The sequence below is a fragment of the Dermacentor silvarum genome, chromosome 8 (assembly GCF_013339745.2).
Source record: "Dermacentor silvarum isolate Dsil-2018 chromosome 8, BIME_Dsil_1.4, whole genome shotgun sequence".
Lineage (NCBI taxonomy): Eukaryota > Metazoa > Arthropoda > Arachnida > Ixodida > Ixodidae > Dermacentor > Dermacentor silvarum.
The window spans coordinates 143,781,416-143,803,162 of NC_051161.1; the positions used below are offsets into that span (position 1 = coordinate 143,781,416).

At 47.8% G+C, this 21,747-nt stretch overlaps 3 non-coding genes across 3 annotated transcripts; 1 reads left to right on the forward strand and 2 right to left on the reverse strand.

Annotated features, from left to right (window-relative positions):
* Nucleotides 1–2,165: 2,165 nt before the first annotated feature.
* Nucleotides 2,166–2,238, reverse strand: Trnaa-agc (transfer RNA alanine (anticodon AGC)). The gene has a single exon. It is a non-coding gene; the product is annotated as a tRNA-Ala (tRNA).
* A 14,307-nt stretch (nucleotides 2,239–16,545) lies between these two features.
* Trnay-gua (transfer RNA tyrosine (anticodon GUA)) lies at nucleotides 16,546–16,639 on the forward strand. The gene is made up of 2 exons: nucleotides 16,546–16,582; nucleotides 16,604–16,639. It is a non-coding gene; the product is annotated as a tRNA-Tyr (tRNA).
* Nucleotides 16,640–18,204: 1,565 nt separating this feature from the next.
* On the reverse strand, nucleotides 18,205–18,277 carry Trnaa-agc (transfer RNA alanine (anticodon AGC)). Its single transcript has one exon. It is a non-coding gene; the product is annotated as a tRNA-Ala (tRNA).
* Nucleotides 18,278–21,747: the final 3,470 nt, after the last annotated feature.

Genomic DNA, 21,747 nt, shown 5'->3' on the forward strand with positions numbered 1-21,747 from the left:
TTCTTCCATTGGGTCCTCTCCAGTTTGTAATCATGAAGAGAGGAATAAAGATTTCATTTCATCTCAATCTCGGCGAGTTGACCTCTCCTCTCCTCCAAATTAGCATTGATTGCAATTACTTTTACAATCAAAATGGTGTCCATGAAATGCCCTTATCCTGGTGCATACAAATTAAAACATGGTAATGAGTTCAAATACTTTGTCGTCACTTTTACATCTCACTTAACATGGCACAAAAATATCAATATAATATGCGTGAAAGCGCTACAAAAGCCATATATTTATAGGACACATTCAAGGATGCAACTAAAGAACGCATGTTAACGGCACATAATGCTCTAGTTGGACCAGTTTTGGAATATGGATCTACGGTATGGTCTTCTAACCACGCGTGCGATATTTCTAAGCTGGATTCTATCCAAGAAGAGAACATCTCCAAACGACGGCAAACAACGTTAGCTTGGTTCTGTCCAGCTACGTGGCATTTACATATTTTTAAATCTTGATGTATGGTAGTTGGGACAGCCTGTACAGCAGAATCCTAGAATGGTTCCTAAAACGGTTCCCTAGTGAGTCCGGCCTCCGCGTCTGCTTTCACCCGCCTCATCCAAGACCACAGGCACCACGACTGGCTGATTCCAATAAACTAGTTAATGAAGATTCCCTCATTTGTGTTTTGCTGTATTTAGCGAAGCCAACGTCTGACTGTTGACATTTGCTAAGCAAAGATGGCAATGTAAGCCTTAAAGATCGCAGTAAATAGCCCATGCATGAGCGCCACCCATGCACCCACCAATTTGAAGTCTCTTGAGCAGTGGCTCACTGTACCACACGCGGCATAAAAACAGCTCCTATGGGCATTGTCGTGCACGTGGCACTTGTAATAAGTGTTTAGACGTCCCAGCGACCGTCCTAGAGCCCTTGATTAGAGAATTTGTCAAATATCTTGCTTTTTTAAACCGTCATTGATGTGACGTCGTGACGTCGCCGTCGTCATTTCATCAGAATCTTGCAGTCAATGTGGTTTATGTCGTGGTTGGGTAGAAGTACAGAGCACTGCACTAAGTTGGGGCCTGAGTAAAGTCGGCAATTTGGATATTTTCTAACCGGTCATATTAAAAATGTAGGCTCCTTTAAAGATAACAAGTAGTGAATTAAGTCGCCGAATTAAATACTCTGGCACTGAATGCGTTAGGAGACGTAGGTTTCATGGGACTCTGGGATCCGTTTTTACCATATGTGGCCGAAGGCCTGAAAAAAATGTCTGGATAATTTTTTTATCGTGCACAAAGCACTAAAACACAGCAAACTATTGGCATAACCGCACATATGTGGACGTTACGTTTATCAATGCGCACAAAAAAGGCCGTCCACGGCGGTCGCATTTCGATGCGGGCTAAATGTGAATACACCCATGTACTTAGATTTAGGTGCACGTTAAAGAACCCCAGGTGGTCCACATTTGCCGGAATCCCCCACTACGGCGTGCCTCATAATCAGATCGTAGTTTTGGCACGTCAAACCCCATAATTTATTTTACGAGAAAGCTGGAAACTTTTATGATGAGTGCATATAAAAGCGCTATTTTACTCTTCAGCCAAAATACCCAAAACTGAGTTTCTACATCGACTTTCTCACAAATGAGTATTGCGGCAGTGGGAAAAAAAAAAACCGAAGGACTACAGAAATGTTCACAACTCTTCTATGACATTACTCAACATTATCGAATGCAAAGGCAGGAGTATCCACCACCTCACCCCAAGCTCAATCGGGTCCAGTCCGTTCAATGGCGGCAGCTACAAACACGAGCATACACGAACCCTGTCATCATGAACCATATATACCCCGAATTATATACAACCAATCGATGCCAGTATTGTAACACTAGAGCCACACTAGATCACATCCTATGGGCATGTCCAGCATTAATCAGCAATTCTGGGGTCGCGGCCTCCAATGAGGGCCTTCGGGAGCGTTGGGGGACTGCGCTGCTCAGTTCAGGCCTGGACCAGCAACTGTGGGCTATCCAGCAGGCCGAGGAAGCTGCCGGGACACACGGTCTCTCCGCTGGCTCCTAGGTGAGAACCCAGCCCAGCAGTCTGCCGGAAATAAAGCTCTTCTCTCTGTCTTGGCAGTGCTTTTGTCATTGGCGAAAAAAAAAGACGTGGAGGTGCTGGGTATCGATCCCAGTACCTCTCGCATGCTAAGCGAGCGCTCTACCATCTGAGCTACACCCCCGACACGGTGACCTGGTAGCCGAGGCACTACCATATTGTGCTCTTCGCGTGAAACTAGGTCGAAGGAAAGCGAACGATAGAGGTGAGGGGGGTGGGCACGACGACCGGTTGCCGCAAGAATCTCGCTTCGCATAATAAAGAGATGGTCTAATTTTCGGAACATGTCTTTGGATTGTGGTGGGAAGAACAACATCGTCTGTCACATTGACCTAAACGGGCATGCTTGTATTCCATAAACAAGGAATTATAATTTTAGCTTGGCTCTGAAAGTGGACGTAAAATAACACATGGCATCGCTGGACGGTGAAACGGTGTCAAGGAAGCGGTGTACTGCCGCGTAGCCAACCACCCGTGCAGGGAGATTTGTTTGTCTGGGTGCATTATTGTATTGCCTGGAATTGTGTTTTCACTGCTTCTGCTAAGTTTCTTTGCGTCAGAGAGTAATTTCTTTCTTATATCTACTAGGAGATATTTCGTCTTCAAGTGGAGACAAACAGGCGAGAATGATGATGACGACAAGGATGACTGGTCAAGATATGACTAGTGAACCACTCCATTTTTTCTTGTACAAATATGTCAAATGAGCAAATATTTATAGCCACAAATAAATGTGAAGTGTAACGACACTAAATAACATAGTCTTAACTTGAGCTAGTTGGTAACTGCTAATAACGAAACATTAATATTTTCTAGCGAATTGTAACTCGAATGACAAAACGAATACTTAAAAAAGAAAGAGAAAAAACGCTTAACCTTGTACTCGACTGCGCAGCGTTGAAACAGCGAAGCTGGGCGATTGTAGCCCAGCGTTTTCCGGAAGTGCGCGCGAACTTTGAATCTTAATACTGATGATGATGATATATAATTTCTTTTCGAACGTCTCGGACTTACGGCCGTCACTGCGCATAGCATAGCGCAGCTTGCAACACCGACACCGCGTTCCGATGCCGACACAGCGTTCCAGGAGACCCGCTCCGTAAATGTGTCTCTTTCTCGCTCTCATAGCGCCAAAACCTCTTCAGCTCGCAGAGCACGAGCGTACAAACGCGCCAGCTGTGGACGAAGACGACGACGCTCGAACGCAATCATATGGTTCGCACAAATGCATGTATCTTTTTAAATGAATCAGCTGACTCGCTCGCTTCGACATCACTAAATGGTCCGGTCATAAATATTCTTCCTGATTTCTCTTTTATAACAGGAGCTAGATTTAAACGCCTTTTATTGCTGAGTTGCCATGAATCGTCCATACTTTCTTCAGACGATTTTCAACATTTAAAATTTCGATGGAACACGAACAAGAAGTGCCTTTCACGCCAATGTGAGGTGACGCTGTCAACTTTCCGCTGCAGAGTTCCCCGCCTAAATTTTTATCTTCATAGATCCGGTTTATCAATCACTGACCTCTGCTCGTTTTGTAATCAAACGGGGACTATTGACCATGTCTTTCTTTCTTGCCACCGCTTCTCCTCCCTCCGTAGAATGTTTCTGTAATTTACAAGCAGTAATCTGGGTTTGGCACTTACAACGCCAAACATTTTGTCTTTTGGGGCCTGTCAATTAGGCACAAGTCAGGGTTCTATGATCACTGCTGTACACAAATTTATTGAAGCATCCGGAAGGTTACGCTGCTAGGGTACCGACCGTGGGACATGTTATTTTATGTTTATTTTTGTAGTTAGTTTTCTCTTAATTTTTATTTAGTTAATTTATGTATAGGACATCTTAAAATCTGTGTTAAGGAGTTGCCAAAATCTTAATTTTGATTATTCACCTTTACCCCTTTGTTCGTTGTTAGGTGTATGTTTTATTTTATCCAGTGTGGCCAATCCCCCTCGTGGGTGCGAGCCATGTTTTGAGGCAACAACAACAACAACAAATGCATGCTCTGCAAGCGTGGATGTATAGCCTAGATAACGTCCGTTTGCCACCGCAAAAAGCCTTATTCTGCTTCTGGTCGCCGACGCGTGCGGACGCAGGATGGCTTAAAGCTCCTAAGTTTTTTTTAGGGACTTTAGGATGGCTGGCTTCTCACGAGCTGCGACAACGGCTGACGCTGGCCGCGGATCTTCGTTCTCCGACGTGCCCAAGGACTACAGGATCATTCTGCCAGCCATGCCCAGCGGAGAAGGACGGAAGACTATGGTTGCTCCACATTGCGATATAACAGGACGCCCGTACAAAATAGAGTACTTTAGTCAGCCTATGAGGAACGCTGGCATTATTGAGTAGGTTGGTGGCATAGGGGCTTATCTGACGTCTCACGTCTGGCTAGTGAATTTCCGCATAGAAGAAGCGAAGAAGTTGCTAGAAACCAAGCTCTTCCTTGTCAAAAGTAGGACCTGCGCCGCAATTGACCCGCATAGGCAGGAAGTGTGGCTGAAAGTGCATTGGGGTGCGTTCAACGTGAGCAACGACGCAGTGAGACGGGCTTTCGCTGAGTACGGGGAGGTGAAGGTGGTCACTGACGTCAAAGACTCAGCAAGTCTGATCTTGTCGTTAATGTTCCGAAGAGCAAGTTCTGTGTTACGGACTTCTTCGACAACGCCGACTCAACAAGACGTGCTGTGTGACTTATTCTCCTGGGTAAGCCTTGAACGCATCCCACACTAAATTCGCGTCGTAAACGGAACAGTAATCGTTAATTATTGTGCGATGCCGTGCGCCCATCTATCTGAGCTGTAGTGCTACAGGACACATCCGTAAAGTAAACTTTAAGTAGCTTGAAGTACCGGCGCGGCCCAAGCGGGAAGAAGAGCGATTGGTCTGTTTCAATCAACATGCAAAAATGAAGGACGCCGCTAGAGACGCAAGTATAAACTGTATTTATTTCACCCTTACTGTGGGTGACTAAAATGTTCACGCATTGTCTACTTCCGTATGAAGAACAACGTCACGGCTTCACAGAGTTGTCCAGCTATAGCTTCAACACTTTGCGGGAGAATGGTTTCCGCTCAAAACGCTTAGTCGCCCTGTTTCTGTCCGTCACTCCAACCGCATAGTTCGTGAAAATGGGCTTCATAAACTTATTCGCGATTAGATGTAGAACTATCTTTATTTGCTTTTCGTCGCTCTTTTCGCAATGGAGCACAGAAAGTCCCATGAGAGCCCGGACGCTTCTTTCAACGCAGATTTCTAACGCCTTAGCACTAGAGCTTCTGTTGTAGAGCACGGTTTCAGCAAATTTCCGAAGCCCTCTCAGAACATTTACAAGCTCCTCGTTCGGGTAGTAAAGTCCTCCTCATTTGTGGTGAGCGCTGAGACCGTGGAGGGGAATGCTGCTTTTAGGCGCGTGCAGGAGCGAAATGGAATTTACGCGTGGGATTCGCTCACTTGGCGCGCGAACGATGAACCCTCCTATTAAAGCTACACTGGCCACGTCCAGGTTTGAAACGAGCGGCATTGTGTTGACGCATTGGTCATACAGTTCTCTGCTAAACTGAGAAGCTTCTACATCGCTCCATTGCTGGTTAGCTGTAATTAGTTTTTTGGCTGAGAAAGCGGATGAACTTTGCACGTTGCTACTCGAAGCAGCAACAATTCCAGTCTGGAGCATCTTCTCCAGCCCGTATACCGCACTTTTTACATCCAGCGCATCCTGGCACTTCTCTGAGCGGGAATCCAAACAAGCATTTAATTGGGTCACTTGATATTTTTCTCGTCAACACAAACTCGAACTTTCTGACAACAAGCAGACGTCAAATCAACTGGACATTCGACTTCGTTGTTATAACGAGTGCATGATAGGTTTTCTTTGTCAGAAAGTTCTCACGCTTGCGCTTTCTCGTGAAACGAGACACATGGCTCCTTTTTACGCTGACTACGTTCACAACGGCACGCAACAATACTGTGTAATTGCTGTGTTTAACGTTGTAGAAGCATCGATAAGCTTACAACAAGCAAGCACACACACCATAAGAACACCGCAGCACCACGAGTGCGGCTTACGGAGGCTTTGGGCCTACATTCAGAGGAGGAGCGTAGTGTCAGACATCAGCACCTCTAGCGGCCGCCCTGAGAGAGGAAAGGGTTCGGCAGTGCTCCCGCCGCCCGTTTGACTGGCATATAGTTAGAGGAGGCGTTGCCAGAGCCTAAATGGCTCCCAAGAGTTGAAGCATTGTTACACATGTCCGAATATAAATTGGATAGCGCAAAGCCAGTTCCGAGAGTCTGTTGCCTTGAATGTATGTTTTTGTGTAATTGTGCTGTTTAATTTTACAATAAAGAAAAAAAGGGCCGTATAGCCTAGTGGTTACGACGCTCGCCTGGGGACCGGGCGTTCGCAGGTTAGAATCCTGCCTCGGCAAGGAAAGTTTATTTTATTTTCTTTCTTGGTAGTTTCTTGCTACGCACCACAAATTACGCATGGTTTAAACAGTATCGCTTTTTTAAAAAAAGCTCGCAAGCTGTAAGCAGCACTGCACTTCCGTTTCGTGTTAGTCAACTTTCATGACAAAAGTGCAGGGTCCGAATAGTTTTATAATGAAAAAGCTTTATTTAATAGTTTTTGTGCGCATGAAGGATTGACCATCACCACAGCAATAAAAAAACCAAGTGCGTGTTACAACAGTTGTAATATATTACTGGATAGATAAAAAAATATATTTTTATTTATACAATTGATTTGGTCTCCCATATGGAGCTGGGTGTGGACCATGCTTGACTTAGTGCTTCTTGAGTTTGGTTGGGGACGCGCTGAAATTGAGCACGTTCACATTTTTGTATCCACCACCAGTCGGCATGTCATTCAATGCGAACCTTTGAATACCTCATCTGTCGCATAAAGCTGACGATAAAAGTGCAGGGCAGGCAGCTAGACTTTTGCCAACCTCGTGCATAAGAAAAAGACATACATTTGGTCGAAAGACTCCATAGCTTTACCAGGAGACCCAAACGACTGTTCTTAGGCTGAGCGAAAGCTGAGGTGACAAATTTATACGGCGCTATTTCCATAACATGGTACCTCGTGAGCAAAACTATAAGAACCACAGGCTCACCGAAGAAACTCCATTTGTTCTTAATTCAATCGCACCAACTGGAATCGGTGAGCGAACGAGAAGGTTCGCAATGCCAAATTTGTACTGCAGTGTTTAATGTCAGGTTACATTCAAAAGTGTATTGGAAAATCGACTATATCGCAGAATCCCTACTCGGTACACTTTTGCTCAGGGAAGTACATCACACTGGTCGGTCTTGTTTATAATTTTTGGCGAAGGAACATTATCGTGACCAAAACTAGTGCTATACAAGGAAACGCGGCGTTTCCTTAAGCTTCATGCCATTCGTGCAAGCCAACCACTGTCGTTACTTAGTTGTCCATTAAAGCCCTAAACACCACTTGCGCCTAACTTCCTCAATAAACTAAACCACCAAAGGGAAAATACGACCGCTTGTGAGAAAGCAATTGTATACAAAGACCGAAATGACTATCAATGGGTTAACTTCAACGAAGCCAGGAGCCCAATCGGCAGTGCTTTTCCCGAGCTTAGCTTTCTTCTCGATTACCTTACCCTAACATTAATTTCTATAGAAATGTCAGCGTGACCATAGTTTAGAAAGACTTAACACTTATCCCCTTGCAAAGACAACAGGTTGGCCTAACCGATGGTGCCAATAAGTCCGCCGCAGCTGCCTGCCGCAAAATATTGTGTCATTCATGAAACAAGTGCGCCATCCAAAAGAGCCCCCATTTTTCTCTGAGTAACGGCGGCACTTCACCGAACCGACACTTTCATGTTGAAACGTCAACAGATCATAGCGTTAATGGGCAAAAGTGTGTTCGTCGAGAAGATATCCGTTGCGTGTGACCACCTCAGTTTCGCTGCCTTGGTCACGCTCATACAGGTGTATACGTATCTTGTCATGCTGGCGCGTGTTTGTCGGGATCTTCCCCTTCAATAATATTGCAGGTGAATCAAAGGCCTATGGCAATAATTACAAATACTTGGAGTGCTGGTGCAAGATGTAAAAAGCCTGACCTACTAGAACGGCTGGAAAAACTAGGAAGCGAAACAGCTAAATATGTTACATGTGCAAAAGGCTTTATTAGAACTCGGAATAGCGCAGCGGCGACAGTCAAACGAGGATACAACTTCCAAGCACGAGCGCCGTTGCCGAGCGAGAGCGCCTGGCCGCACTATACGCCAGACCCACTAGCGTCTCTCTTCGCTACAGTTACCCCGGGAGTGATAAGGGAGCCAGCCAATTACCTAACAGCTCATCACGATGACCGGATTCTATTGTGTCTTGAGGCGGTCGACATCGACAATGCGCAGGTCCGAAGATTGTTCAACTGGTTCGATTACATAGTTCATGGGAAATGCGCGTTCAGCTATGCAGTAAAGACCTTCACAGTTCGGAAGTATTTTCGATGAGAGGTCAGGGGCGGTGAACGGGACAGAGAGCCACAGAAGTGCGCCAGGAAGCAAGGCGACCATGGAAGTGGAGTCGCCGCGAGGGCTCTTCTGGCGCTCGTGGTCGTTGGAAGTAAAGGCACGTGGGAGATCGCGGCATTCTTCAGCATGCCTTGCCGTGGCAGAAATATGCGTACCTTCGGATGCATCCGGCTGCTATGGTAAAGATTGTGTCGATTGCGTGTGACCACTGCCGCCGTGCAGTAAGGAAATGGGCGAAAAGACAGTGCTGCTCTGAGTAGCGGTATTGTATACGCATAGGTTACAAAGGGCAGAATGGCGTGCCGGTTCGTGTGGTCGGAGGCGACTTACATTGAAAGCACGTCACCGAGCGTACGGTTGAAGCGTTCTGCAAGGCTATTGGTTTGACATTGGTACACCGTAGTTGTGCGATGAACAACGTGGCACTCTTTGAGAGTAGCTTCAACTACTTCAGACAGGAAGACATGTCCGCGATCACTAAGCCATGCTTGGAGTGGACCATGCCGCAAGATTATTCGGCGAAGCAGGAGTGAGGCAACATTGCGTGCAGTAGCTGCTGGGGGGGGGGGGGGGGGGGGCGGCAGTTTCAGCGTATCGTGTGAGGTGATTTGCTGCCACAATGGCCCAACGGTTACCAGCTGACGTTAAGGGAAGTGGCCCATGCAAATCGATTCCAACGTGCCGGAATGGTCGGGTAGGGCAGGGTAAAGGCTGCAAACCACCTGGCGAAAATCTACCAGCGTCTTCGACAGCGCTACTAATGGCGAGGGATGTACAACTACGTTTAGAAGTTCTTTCGCTCCCGCCCCAATTTTCAGCGCCGGAAATCTTCACCCCAGATTTCCGACGCTGAAAATCAGGGCGGGAGCGAAAGAACTTCTAAACGTAGTTGTACATCCCTCGCCAGTAGTAGCGCTGTCGAAGACGCTGGTATATTTTCAAAACTCCCGATTGTGCGCTCTGTGGATCGGCGTGAGAGGATGCGCATATTTCGGAGCGCAGACTGTGAGGAACTACTAACAACCACTGGCAGCCGTCTGCGGTAAAACTATACGTCGGTGAAGCAGGTTGTCGCGAACCGAGAAATGGCGAGCTTGACGACGCAACGTGCGAGTGGTTGACTGTGATGATGGGTCACGAAGCCAGTCTATAATCCAAGGACATCCACGGGTCTTATCGCAGATCGGAAGTGGTAGTGTCAAGGTCGATGGAAGAAACAGCGAGCTGGGATAGTGAGCAGCAGGCATTGTCGTCAGGCAAGGGGGAGTGTGAGAGAGCGTCGGCGTGAGAATGTGAGCGTCCGTTACGGTACAACACGCCGATATCGTAGTAAAGGAATCTTCAATGACGACCGCCAACATAGTGCATGGTGGCCCGTGACGACATCAATTGGGTGGCCATACAAAAAGGGCGAAGCAATGAATGCGATAGCAACACAGCAATGTCATACGAAGTAAGGTGAGCGGCTTTGGTAGCAACAACACGCAGAACTGTTGTCGACGCCATCGGCGTTTTGCCCGCGTTAGCTCAAAATGCGTGCGGCGTTGGTGACTGTTGCTGGAGCCTCTGATATAAATAGGCACTTGGTGCCGCAGCTAAACGTCGCCTCCCTTCCCTCCCCCTCCCCCACGGCCTCTCGCGCGTCCGAAGAAGGCGCGTTTGCTCTACATATATGGTGATTGTAAAGGAGAAAAGAGACGCCTACTTCTGCAGCCCTTAAGCGAGCACGGCGCAGAACGCGCGTTTGTTCTCCGCCGTGCGTTCACTCCCCGTGAAAGACGCGCCCCTCGCGCCCTTTCACTCGCACATACAGCGTTCGGCGCGCGGCGACGATTTCATCTCCAAATGACGTCATACGGAACCTCACGGCGACGGCGACGGCGACGGCGACGGCGACGGCGACGGCGACGCCGACGGCGACGGCGACGCCGACGGCAGAAATCTGCTTTTGAGTGTCCATATAATTGCTATCGCAATAAAATGTTGTCGCAGTTTCACCTGAAAGGCGAAGCATCAATTGCGATAGCAAATTTGTAGAGAGCTATACGGAGTAATGATATTAGCTTTATCAGCTGTATAAACTTGGACATGCAGCAGCACCGGCAATGCGCAGAACTGTTGGCGACGCCGTCGGCGTTTTGCCCGCGTTCGCTCAAAATGCCTGCGGTGTTGGTGACTGTTGCCGGAGCCTGTGATATAAATAGGCACTTGGTGCCGCAGCTAAATGTCGCCTCCCTTCCCTCCCCCTCCCCCCCCCCTCCCCCACAGCCTCTCGCGCGTCGGAAGAAGGCGCGTTTGCTCTACATATATGGTGAATGTAAAGGAGGAAAGAGATGTCTACTTCTGCAGCCCTTAAGGAAGCACGGCGCAGAACGCGCGTTTGTTCTCCGCCGTGCGTTCACTCCCCGTGAAAGAGCGCGTCCCTCGCGCCCTTTCACTCGCACATACAGCGTTCGGTGACGCGCGGCGACGATTTCATCTCCATTGACGTCATACGTTACCTCACGGCGATGGCGACGGCGACGCCGACGGCAGAAATCTGCTTTTGAGTGTCCATATAATTGCTATCGCAATAATAAGTCCAGAACTTAGTAAGAGCCCAGATGATCGCCCGACGTTCTTTTTCTATGATAGTGCATTGGTTTTGGCTTTCGTAAGGGTACAGCTTGCATAGGCCACGGCATATTCAGGAAAGCCAGGTTTGCGCTTCACAAGGACAGCGCCGAGGCCAACGCCGCTGGCATCTGTGTGCACCTCTGCAGGGGCCGTCGGGTCGTAGTGGCGCAAAATTGGGGGAGACGTCAACAAACGATGAGATTTGCGAACGTCTCCTCGCATTCTGATGACCACGATTGAACGGGTCCGTTGCTTACAAGGAGATTCGTCAAGGGGGATGTGACGGTGTAGAAATTTCGAATGAAGCGTCGGAAGTAGGAACACAAACCTACGCAACTTCGCTGTGCTTTGATGGACGTAGGTTTAGGGAATTCAGCGACGGCACGAAGTTTGGCTGGATGGGGGAGAATTCCATCCTTGGTGACGACGTAATCCAGTATCGTCAGCTGCAGAGCTGCAAACGGGCACTTCTTTAAATTATGTTGTATGCCTTCGTTTCTCAAACACGTCAAAACACGCCGGAGGCGTTGAAGGTGCGTGCGGAAGTCCGGAGCAAAAACAACGACGTCGTCTAGGTAGCACAAGCACGTGTGCCATATGAAGCCGCGCAGTACGGTATCCATCATGCACTCAAAGTTGCTGGCGCATTACAAAGTCCAAGCGGCATGACTTTAAATTCGTATAAGCCGTCAGCCGTGACAAAGGCTGTTTTTGGTCGATCTTTAACTTCCATAAGTACTTGCCAATATCCTGAGCGCAGATCGAAAGGTGAAAAAAAATCTGCTCCTTGTAGGCTGTCAATAGCGTCATCGATTCGCGGAAGCGGGTAAACATTCTTGCGACTGATCTTGTTGATGTACCGATAGTCCAAACAGAACCGCACAGAACCGTGTTTCTTCATAACAAGGAAAACGGGAGATGCCCGTGGACTATCGGAAGGTCGGATCACTTCGCGGCGGAGCATATCGGCCACTTGTTCATTAATCACGCATCGTTCTGTAGCAGATACACGATATGGGCGCTGCCGCAATGACGACTGGGGTACAGTGTCAATGTGGTGCGTAACAGCTGACGTCCTGCCCAAGGAAGGTTTCCCGAAATCGAAAGAAGAACGAAATTCTTGTAAGATGCACAGAAGCTGAGATCGCTGGCCCGGTGTTTCATCGGCAATAGAAGAGTCGAACGCATCTGTGGGCAATGGGCCAGACGTAGAAATATAACCGAGCATACTGTAACGGGGACAGTATGTATTCGGGAACGCCCGCAATTTGCACGTCTTCGATAGCTTCGACATTGCCAAGACATTCACCTCGGAGCAGCATCACAGGGTAAGGAAACGGGTTACAAACAAATATAGCACTGAAGCCCTGTGTATCGTTCACCGCTGCAAAAGGTAGCCGTAGATCTTTCCGAGTGAAAAAGCGGCCAGTCACAGAAAGTAGTGTGACGGCGTCGGAGAGGATGCAGCAGTACATAGAGACAACCATTGACGAGCTGAGAGGAACGTTGGTGTCGTGTGTGGCGCGTAATTTGTTGAGAAGAGAAGCATTGCCGGTGAGTGTCAAATCTCAAAGCGGCGAGAGATCTAGTTTGGCCCGTGCGCAATGAATGCCGGCATTGTGGCGGGAGAGAAAATGCCAGCCGAGGATAACGTCGTGGGAGCACGACGAAATTACGATAAATCCGATGGCGTATACCCCGTCCTCGATGACAACACGAGCGGTGCACGCCGCTATCGGGTAAATACGCTGTGCGCCGGTGTGCGGAGGGACAATTCTGTAAGGGGCGTCGTCACTTTTCGAATCAAGCGATAAAGCTTTGTGTCCATAACTGATACAGGGGCTCCGGTGTCCACGAGTGCAGATGTGTGAACGCCGTTAACAAACATGTCTATCACATTCGTCGAGCTACGTTGAGGACTTTCGCGTTTCGACGGCGGCCGCAGCCCTTGCCTCGTGGACTGCGGCGATTAGTTCTCCTCTTCCCTAGCTACGGGACGAGGCCGCATCGGTAATATCGAGATCGGCGTGGAGAAGGTGAGCCGCGGGTATGGGGCGTGGGGCAGAGTGTTGGTAACGATGCCGAAGCTTCATCGTAATATGGTCGGGGAGAGCCTATACATGCGAACTGGCGTATTTTGTGTAGCGCTGTACGACCGCACGCGATTGCAGTAGCGTGCGAAGAGACCTGCATAGTATGGGCCATTGTCATATGTACGCCACCGATTCGCTGTGGTAGGTCCCAACCATGTCGGAGGACGAGTTGTGCGGCGCGGCTGGTGAAATGGCTGCATGTCGGGCTGTGGTCGGGGCACAGTCAACACATCGGTGTAAGTGAGAGACCCACCTTGAGGGAGTGGGTGGGTCCTGGCCACAACTTTAGCGTAGTTGAGAGGTGCCACCTCAGGAACATGTTGGTGGGGCTCAGGCAAAACCTCGTTGAGTTCTTCCACTATGGCGCGGCGGAGCGAACGCACCAAACTTCATGTTTGCTCTTGTACTGGTTGCGGCTGTGCAAAGCCCATCAAGGAGATTTGGAGTGCAATTTCCTCGCGCACGAACGCCTTCATTTCGGCCAGCAATGCTGACTGGTCAGAAACGGCCGTCAAGCCAGGGGTGCTCGTCGCGCGATGTAGGGCGACGGGCCAACGACCACTGCCTGCGTAGCTCCTCGTAACTTTGGCACAGTGTAATTATCTCTGCCACAGTGCGAGGATTTCTGGCAAGCAGTATGTCGAAGGCATCGTATTCTATGACTTTCATAACATTCCTGATCTTATGAGACTCCGACGTGGTCGCATTGACTTTCTTGCATAAGTCCAGGATGTCTTCAATTAACTGGTGAATAATTCACCTACTTGCTGAGCTGGTTCTGGCAAACGCTGTTCTGCGCGCAGCTTACGAACAGCAGGGCGCCCAAAAACATCCACAAAAGATGTCTTGAAGTCTGACCACGTCGGAAAATTCGTTTCGTGGTTGTTGTACTATAAGCTGGCCGCACCCGCGAGGTAGAATAGCACGTTGCTCAGCTTTGCTGCTTTGCCCATTTATTGTGTGTGCTTACCCGCTCGTAGGTCGCTAGCCAATCCTCAACTTCGGTGTCATCGGCGCGTGTGAAGATAACAGGGACCGGGTGGCGAGGCACACCAGAGCACGGTGCCAGTGCAGGGGGGTGCACTTGCTGGGATGCGTCTTCAGGCATGGGCGATGGTAGGGTGCGGGATCGAAGTTCCAGGTTGCAGGTTTTGAGGGCGCAGCACGCTCCACCAATTGTAAAAGCATTTATTAGAACTCGGAGCAGCGCAGCGGCGACAGTCAAACGCGGACACAGCTTTCAAGCAAGAGCGCCGTTGCCGAGGAAGAGCGTAAGGTCCCACTAGAGCCGGACCCCCTAGCTCCTCCCTTCGCTACAAAGCGCGTGATGCGCTTAATTCTTCGCTGTTCGACGAAAATTAGTAAATCTGGAAATAAATAAATGGACCTTGCACGTGTATGTCTCTGATTCAGCTAACTCCTTTGTTCGGTACGGATAGCAGATAGACTACACTGTTTTATCTGGAGTCTGTGTGAACCAAGATTAGGAGTGTAGAAAAGGTCAGTGAAGAAACTCTCCTGAAAGCTGGTTTGAGTGTCTTGTGTATATAAGCATTTCCAGCTTTGGTTTGGCAAGCATTTGCATGCGGAATGATTGTTTGTTTTAACAGAAGTAACAGCATAACTGTTAATTTCTTGATCGTCAAGATTGCTGAACAGATGCTGTATTAGGTTCCTCGTACACTCTGCATGCCATATATACGCTATTACAGCGTGCACATTTTGCCCACGCTAAGTTTTATTCACCGACCAATGCGCGGACATCTAATGCGGCCTGTACTCGTCTTGATTGTGGACAGCCATTTCGATCGTGGCCTTTTTCTTTGGTGTTATTGCGAACATCTTTCTACACATTTTTTTTTTTTTTGCTGGGGGTGGTGCATACTGTGACACTTCGTTCACGGGGCGTTTGATCAAACAATAGTGCATGTTATTATACCAGGAATTCATAATTAAAGTGCCCAAATTTCTGCATTTTGACTTCGCAAGTTATATCTCTTTCCCCTACTTTACTGGATTTAAGAAAAGTTTCTGCCTCAATAACAACGAACAATGGGCATTTCTGAGCTCGTACGACGCGATTCCTTCATTTCAATAACTTGCTTGGAGCCTACATTGATATTGTGTCCCGCAGTGCTAACGCTTTCTTCCGTGCTTTTTCTGAACTCTCACTTTCTTTCCTCTTGTAACCAAATTTAAGCACGTCTGTCAACTTGCGTCCTCGAACGCTTCTTTTACTGCTCGCTAGTGCCCTTGGCACTTACCTGTTAGCTGAGTCACCGCTCAGGTGCCCAAAAGGTTGCCATCAGCAATATTCATTAGTTGCACCAAAATATCGCGGCAGAAAGCTGCCAAAGGACGTCTATTGGTAACTTTGTGCCGACCTCTCTTTGCTGCAACACTGGCGCTGAAGTTTTGCACGGTTCATGGCTTTTGATTGTTCACAACAGATTGGGCTACGTTCGATGCGGTAGCAAAAACCAAATGGCGTTGACGCCTTTTCCCGCATAAAATAAATTAGATATTTAAACCCCACACCGGTACCATATGGCAGGCTGACCGTCCAATAATCTAAACACGCCACGCGTGTCCAAAGGAACCAACATATGCTGCCAGATGTCAGTGGTGTGTTCACGCGCCCTTGTTTGTAGTTCTGTACGTTCTTCGGGTTCGGTGAAAGGTGAACAGAGCCGGCATACGCAAAGAGAGGAAAAAGCTGTCCGGAAAAATGCTTGAAGCCTGTTCCTACAGAGTATTCAATCAGGTCTTACCTACAAGGAGTCGTATAGACAGCGTAATATTGCACCATTTTAGAAAGTCCCCGAGTGATGATCGAACACAACGAAAGAAAAACACGAATAGAGCTAAGCTACCGATTGACGGGAAGACCACTGCAATGTCGGCAACAGTGCGTGTTTCTTATGTAGAGAATGTCGGCTCTCCGCTAATGCGGCGCTGCATATTTGCCCACAGTAAGAATGTAGCGTAAATAATGCGCTTTTCTTTTTTTTTCTTAGGACTGATTGGAATTTCTTAGCACCCGGTTAAGCGCCAGCCGACGTTCAAGCCAATCAGCACTCGGTCAAAAATTTGGCGACAACGGTGAACCAATTTTGCACCCATGATTAGCCACGCGTTCCTTCAGTTGAATGGGTCATACCATTCGCAGGCAGCGCCTGCTCTTTGAGAGGTGCTGTTGCTATTCCGTCGATAGCTCAGATGGTAGGGCGGTGGACTGTAGAGGCACAACTTCAAGACAGACATCCATAGGTCGCTGGTTCAAATCCGTCTCGACGGATATTTTTTTTTCTTCCTTAACGACGCAAATCAACAGAGGGTTACTTGTTCCTTGTGATGTAGCAAGAAATTCTAACGTCGGCTCTCCTCATGGGAAAGGGTGATCACATTCTCCGAGCCAAAAATAGAAGGAATGATTCTCTTCAAGAACTGCTGGGAGGCAGCTTTCATTCTCACTACTTCAGGCGGACGGCTTTTACGGATAATAATATTCCCTGCCCGGCTCATCACAACTACTACCGCCACCCCCTCTCTTCAATATAGCCGCACATTAAGCGCAGTATGGCGTCTCTACCCGCACCCATAAAGTAGCGTAAGCACACACTATTATTTATTTATTTATTTATTTATTTATTTATTTATTTATTTATTTATTTATTTATTTATTTATTTATTCATTATTCACAACGGTGGTTGGGGGTCCCTTAGGCGAAAGCGGTTGCAAACCACTTGAAAGTGCTTGAGGGCCCGCGTATAGAGAACAGCGGTTTTACAGACCCGATACGTATAAATGTATACTATAGCACAATACAATTATAAAGAGATAAAAAGACTGACGTAATAAAAATATCACTCATTGCAAGCACAATTAGGTGAATTATTCCGTGAATACACAAATTCAGGAAAAGATTAGTACATTAAGCGAACGTAAAATGCTTAACGTGAACACCAATCCCAACGTAACGCAAATAACAATGAACACAATGCATAAAGCTCACAATATTCATTTTAATGGTCATAAGACAACATAAAATACGAACATTAAGCAACAGTTTCATAATATTCTAACACTTCTCTTCTGCTTTGTCTAAAGAAGCCCACGTCTCTCTGTTCACATCTGTCGAGCATGGACGGTAATGTACACCTTAAAAATTTCAAGTAAATAGAACATGCATGACCTCACCCATCCACCCACCGATTTCAAATAGCTTGAGTTCTGGCTCACTAGCGACCGTCGTAGAGCCCCCCCCCCCCCCCCCCCTTTTTTTTTAGCAGTCAGTGATGTGGCGTGGTCACGTTGCCGTTGTCGTTTCATCCTCATATTGCAGTCCATGTGGTTGTCGTCGTTGCTGCGTAGAATTAGGCAGCACTGCACAAAGTTGGGGGCTGAGTAAGGTAGGGAATTTGTCCATTTTAAAACCGGTCACCTTTAAAAGGGAGGCTACTTTCAAGATAATAATTTCGAGCTGTTGAACAAAGTCGCCTAAATAAATACAGTGGGAGTGAATGCGTTCGCAGACGGAGGAATATTTGACCGAATGCCTCAAAAATTTCTCTGGATAAATTTTCATACTGCATAAAACACCTTAAACACACGGAACTATTCACACTAAGCGCGCTTATGTGAATGTTGCTTTTACCCAAGCGCAAAAAAGCAGAAAGCTTTTCCTGTGGGTGCAAATAAACGCGCCATTTGCAGCTCACCATACCTGCGCAAAACTGAGTGGATACATCGACTTTCTCACAATGAGTATTGCGGCTGTGTGAAGAAAAAAAAAACACGAAAGCAGCAAGGCTCACAACTCTTGGTAGCGCTTTTTTCTTTGGCGGAAAAAAGAGAAGTCGTGGAGGTGCTGGGTATCGATCCCAGTACCTCTCGCATGCTAAGCGAGCGCTCTACCATCTGAGCTACACCCCCGACACGGTGGCCCGGTAGCCGAGGCTCTACCGTATTGTGCTCTTCACGTGAAACTAGGTCAAGGAAAACCAACGAGGGAGGTGAGGGGGTTGGAGACGACCGATTGCCGCTAGAATGTCGCTTCGCATAATAAAGGGACTGTCTAACGTTCGGAACACGTATTTGGATTGTGATGGGAATAAGAACATCGCCTGTCACATTGACCTAAACGGGCATGCTTGTATTCCATAAACAAAGAATTAGATGTTCAACTTGGCTCTGAAAGTGGGTGCAAAAATAACGTGTGGCGTCGCTTGATGGTGAAAGTTTAAACAGTGTCAACGAATCGGTGTACTGCCAGATAACGAAACACCAGTGCAGGGAGAGTTCTTTTGCGGGGTTATATTACCCTGGAATTGTGTTTTCAGTGCTTCTGCTAAGTTTCGTTGCGTCAAAGAGTAATTTCTTTCTTATATCTACTAGAAGTTATTTCCTCTTGAAAGTGGAAATAAGCAGGTGATAATGATGATGACGATACAGATGACTGGTCAAGATATGACTAGTGAACCTACTCCATTTTTCCTTATCCATGTAAGTCAAATGAACAAATACTTAATGCCAAAAAAAAAAGGGTGAACTGTAACGACACTGACTCATATAGCCTTTACTTGAACTAGTAGGTAACTGCTAGCAACGAAACATTAATATTTTTTAGCTAAATGTAATTGGATTGACCCACTGAATCCTAAAAAAAGAAAAGAAGACTTGAAAGCTAAGAGCAGCACTGCACTTTCATTTCGTGTTAGTCAACTTTCATCACAGAAATACAGGGTTCGAATGGTTTCATATTACAAAAGCCTCACCTAAGAGAATATGTGTACTTGAATGTTTGGCCAACATTACAGCGATTGAGAAATCGAAGTGCGTGTTAAAGCATTTGTAATATTTTGTTAGATAAATGAAAATGTATATTTTTATGCATATAATTAATATGGTCTCTCCTATGGAGCTGGGCTTGGACCGTGCTTAACTCTGCGGCTCTTGAGTTGGGTGGCCGATGCACTGAAACTGGCCACGTCTACATTTTTGTAGCCACCATCAGTCAGCATGTCCTTCAATGCGACCCGTTGAAGACCCCATCTGTCGCATATAGCTCATGATAAACCTGCAAGGCAGGCAGCTACACTTTCGCCAACCTCGTGCATAAGGAAGAGACATAACTTGGGTCAAGGGAAGTCTCCGTAGCTTTACCAGGAGACCCAACCGAATGTTGTTAAGGTGCGCGAAAGCTAAGGTGACAAATCTGTAGGACGCCATTTGCATAACACGGTACCTCGTGAGCAAAACTAATGAACAACATGCTCACCGGAGAAACTCCTTTTGTTAGTAATTCCATCGCACAAACTGAAACTAATGAGCGGACTAGAAGGTTCGCAATGCCAAGTTTTAGTGCTATCCGTAACATCAGGCTACATTCATAGTTGGATAAGAAAATCACCGCTATAGCAGAATCCCTAGTATGCATACTTTTGCTCGGGGGCGTGCATCACACTTGTCGGTCTTGTTAATCATTTTCTACGAAGGAAAATTCTCGTGACCAAAACTTGAGAAAATGAGATATTTGGTTAGGCTTGACGCTCGTGTGTTCAAACCAACCACTGCCATTACTTAGTTGCCCATAAAAGCAGTAAACACCACCCATGCCCTCTCCTTCTACGATGCGAACCTCTTCGAGTATTCCTGCAGCTGCTGTGCCGTCACCGATGCCACCCATTATCGACACTTTCCGACGAATAACGGGACTCCCCTTTTTCGAGAGTCATTGAATACCAAGAATCCGCAGTAGGGTTTCCACTTGGGCTTGTTGGTTTTCCATTAAGACCGTGTATCATTGCGCGCAAACAACATGGACAAAAGAGGGAACACGTATAACACACACGAAGCGCTTCGTGTGTGTTATACGTGTTCTCTCTTTTGTCCATGTTGTTTGCGCGCAATGATACACGGCCAAGAATCCGCCATACCGCCATACTTTGCCCCTGCTGACCTTCCAAGTATGCCCCCATGGGTGATCTCCAAAATATGGGTACGCCTCTCTATTCCCGGTATTTCTAAAAAAATCGTGAATACCTAGTGGGCGCCTTGAAAGCTCTTCCGTGCATGTGTATACAGACGGATCGGTCTCGTCGTATGTGCGAGCTGCGGCTTTCCTCGTGCCTGCGCATCAATTCATTCGATGCTTTCATGTGCATGACAAGATCACACCAACAACTAAGGAAAGACAGCTCTTACAGGGTGTTGGCTCTTCAAACTGCCGAGCTATACACTCTAGCGGAAAAAAGGGACACCACATTATATTGACGCGAGATAGGCTGGCACCTGCGGCCGCCGGCCGCTGCAACGAGAACGACGAAGTGTGTTCTGAAGCGCGCGCTCTCCGAGTGTCAGCCTATGTTGCAAAGAACATCGTTTTGCCAAGGTCTCGATTGCTATCTTCGTGACATTTTCTGGTGGAGGTGCTGGGTAAATGATACGATCGCCTGAGACGCAGCGTACTCCTGCCTCGTCGCCAGTGCGTAGTCCGACAGAGCTCACCCCGGTACACGTCCGTACCAGCCGTCGTCTTCAGGGGCTCCAGCCACAGCACGGTCTGCTACCTGATCCTACCAGGACAATGCACCAACCATCTACTGCTGCGCTTGCCGCGCCGACACAGGTCCTTTTGCATCAGCCGCAAACACCCAATGTGTTCCACGGAGGTGCTCTTGAAGACGTCGAAGACTGGCTCGACCACTTCGAAAGGGTAGCCGAATTCAACGATTGGTCCCAAGAGCGCAAGCTGCGTTATGTGTACTTCGCTCTCGGGGATTCCGCAAAGACGTGGTTCGAAAACCACGAGACGACACTGACATCGTGGGACGAATTTCGTCGGCAGTTAGTTGCCGCCTACACCAGCGCCGACAGAAAGGAGAGAGCGGAGTTGGCGATGCAGGCAAGGATTCAAGCCCCTAATGAGAGCGTCACGACATACATTGAAGATATGGCTCGGCTCTTCAGACGTGCAGACGCTTCAATGCCCGAAGACAAATAAGTTCGACACCTAATGCGAGGCGTAAAGCAGGAAATCTTTGCCGGCCTTATCCGCAACCCACCGACTACGCTTGCGGCCTTTCTCGCTGAAGCCACTGCAATGGAAAGGGCACTACTACAGCGCGCCAGGCAGTACAATCGAAACGTGACTTCAATTTCGAGTGGCGTCCCTAACGTGACACTGGGAAGCGACGTCAGCGACCTGAGAGAATTAATAAGAGCGGTCATAAGAGAAGAACTCCAAAAAATGCAGGCGGTCGAGCCCCCGGTCGCGCGACTTTCTGTGGCGGAGATGGTGCGAGACGAAATCAGGCAAGCCATCCAAGTTCCTGAACGCTTCGGGGCACCACAACCGCAGGAGCAAGTTAGGATGACATATGCGGAAGCCGTACGACGTCCGT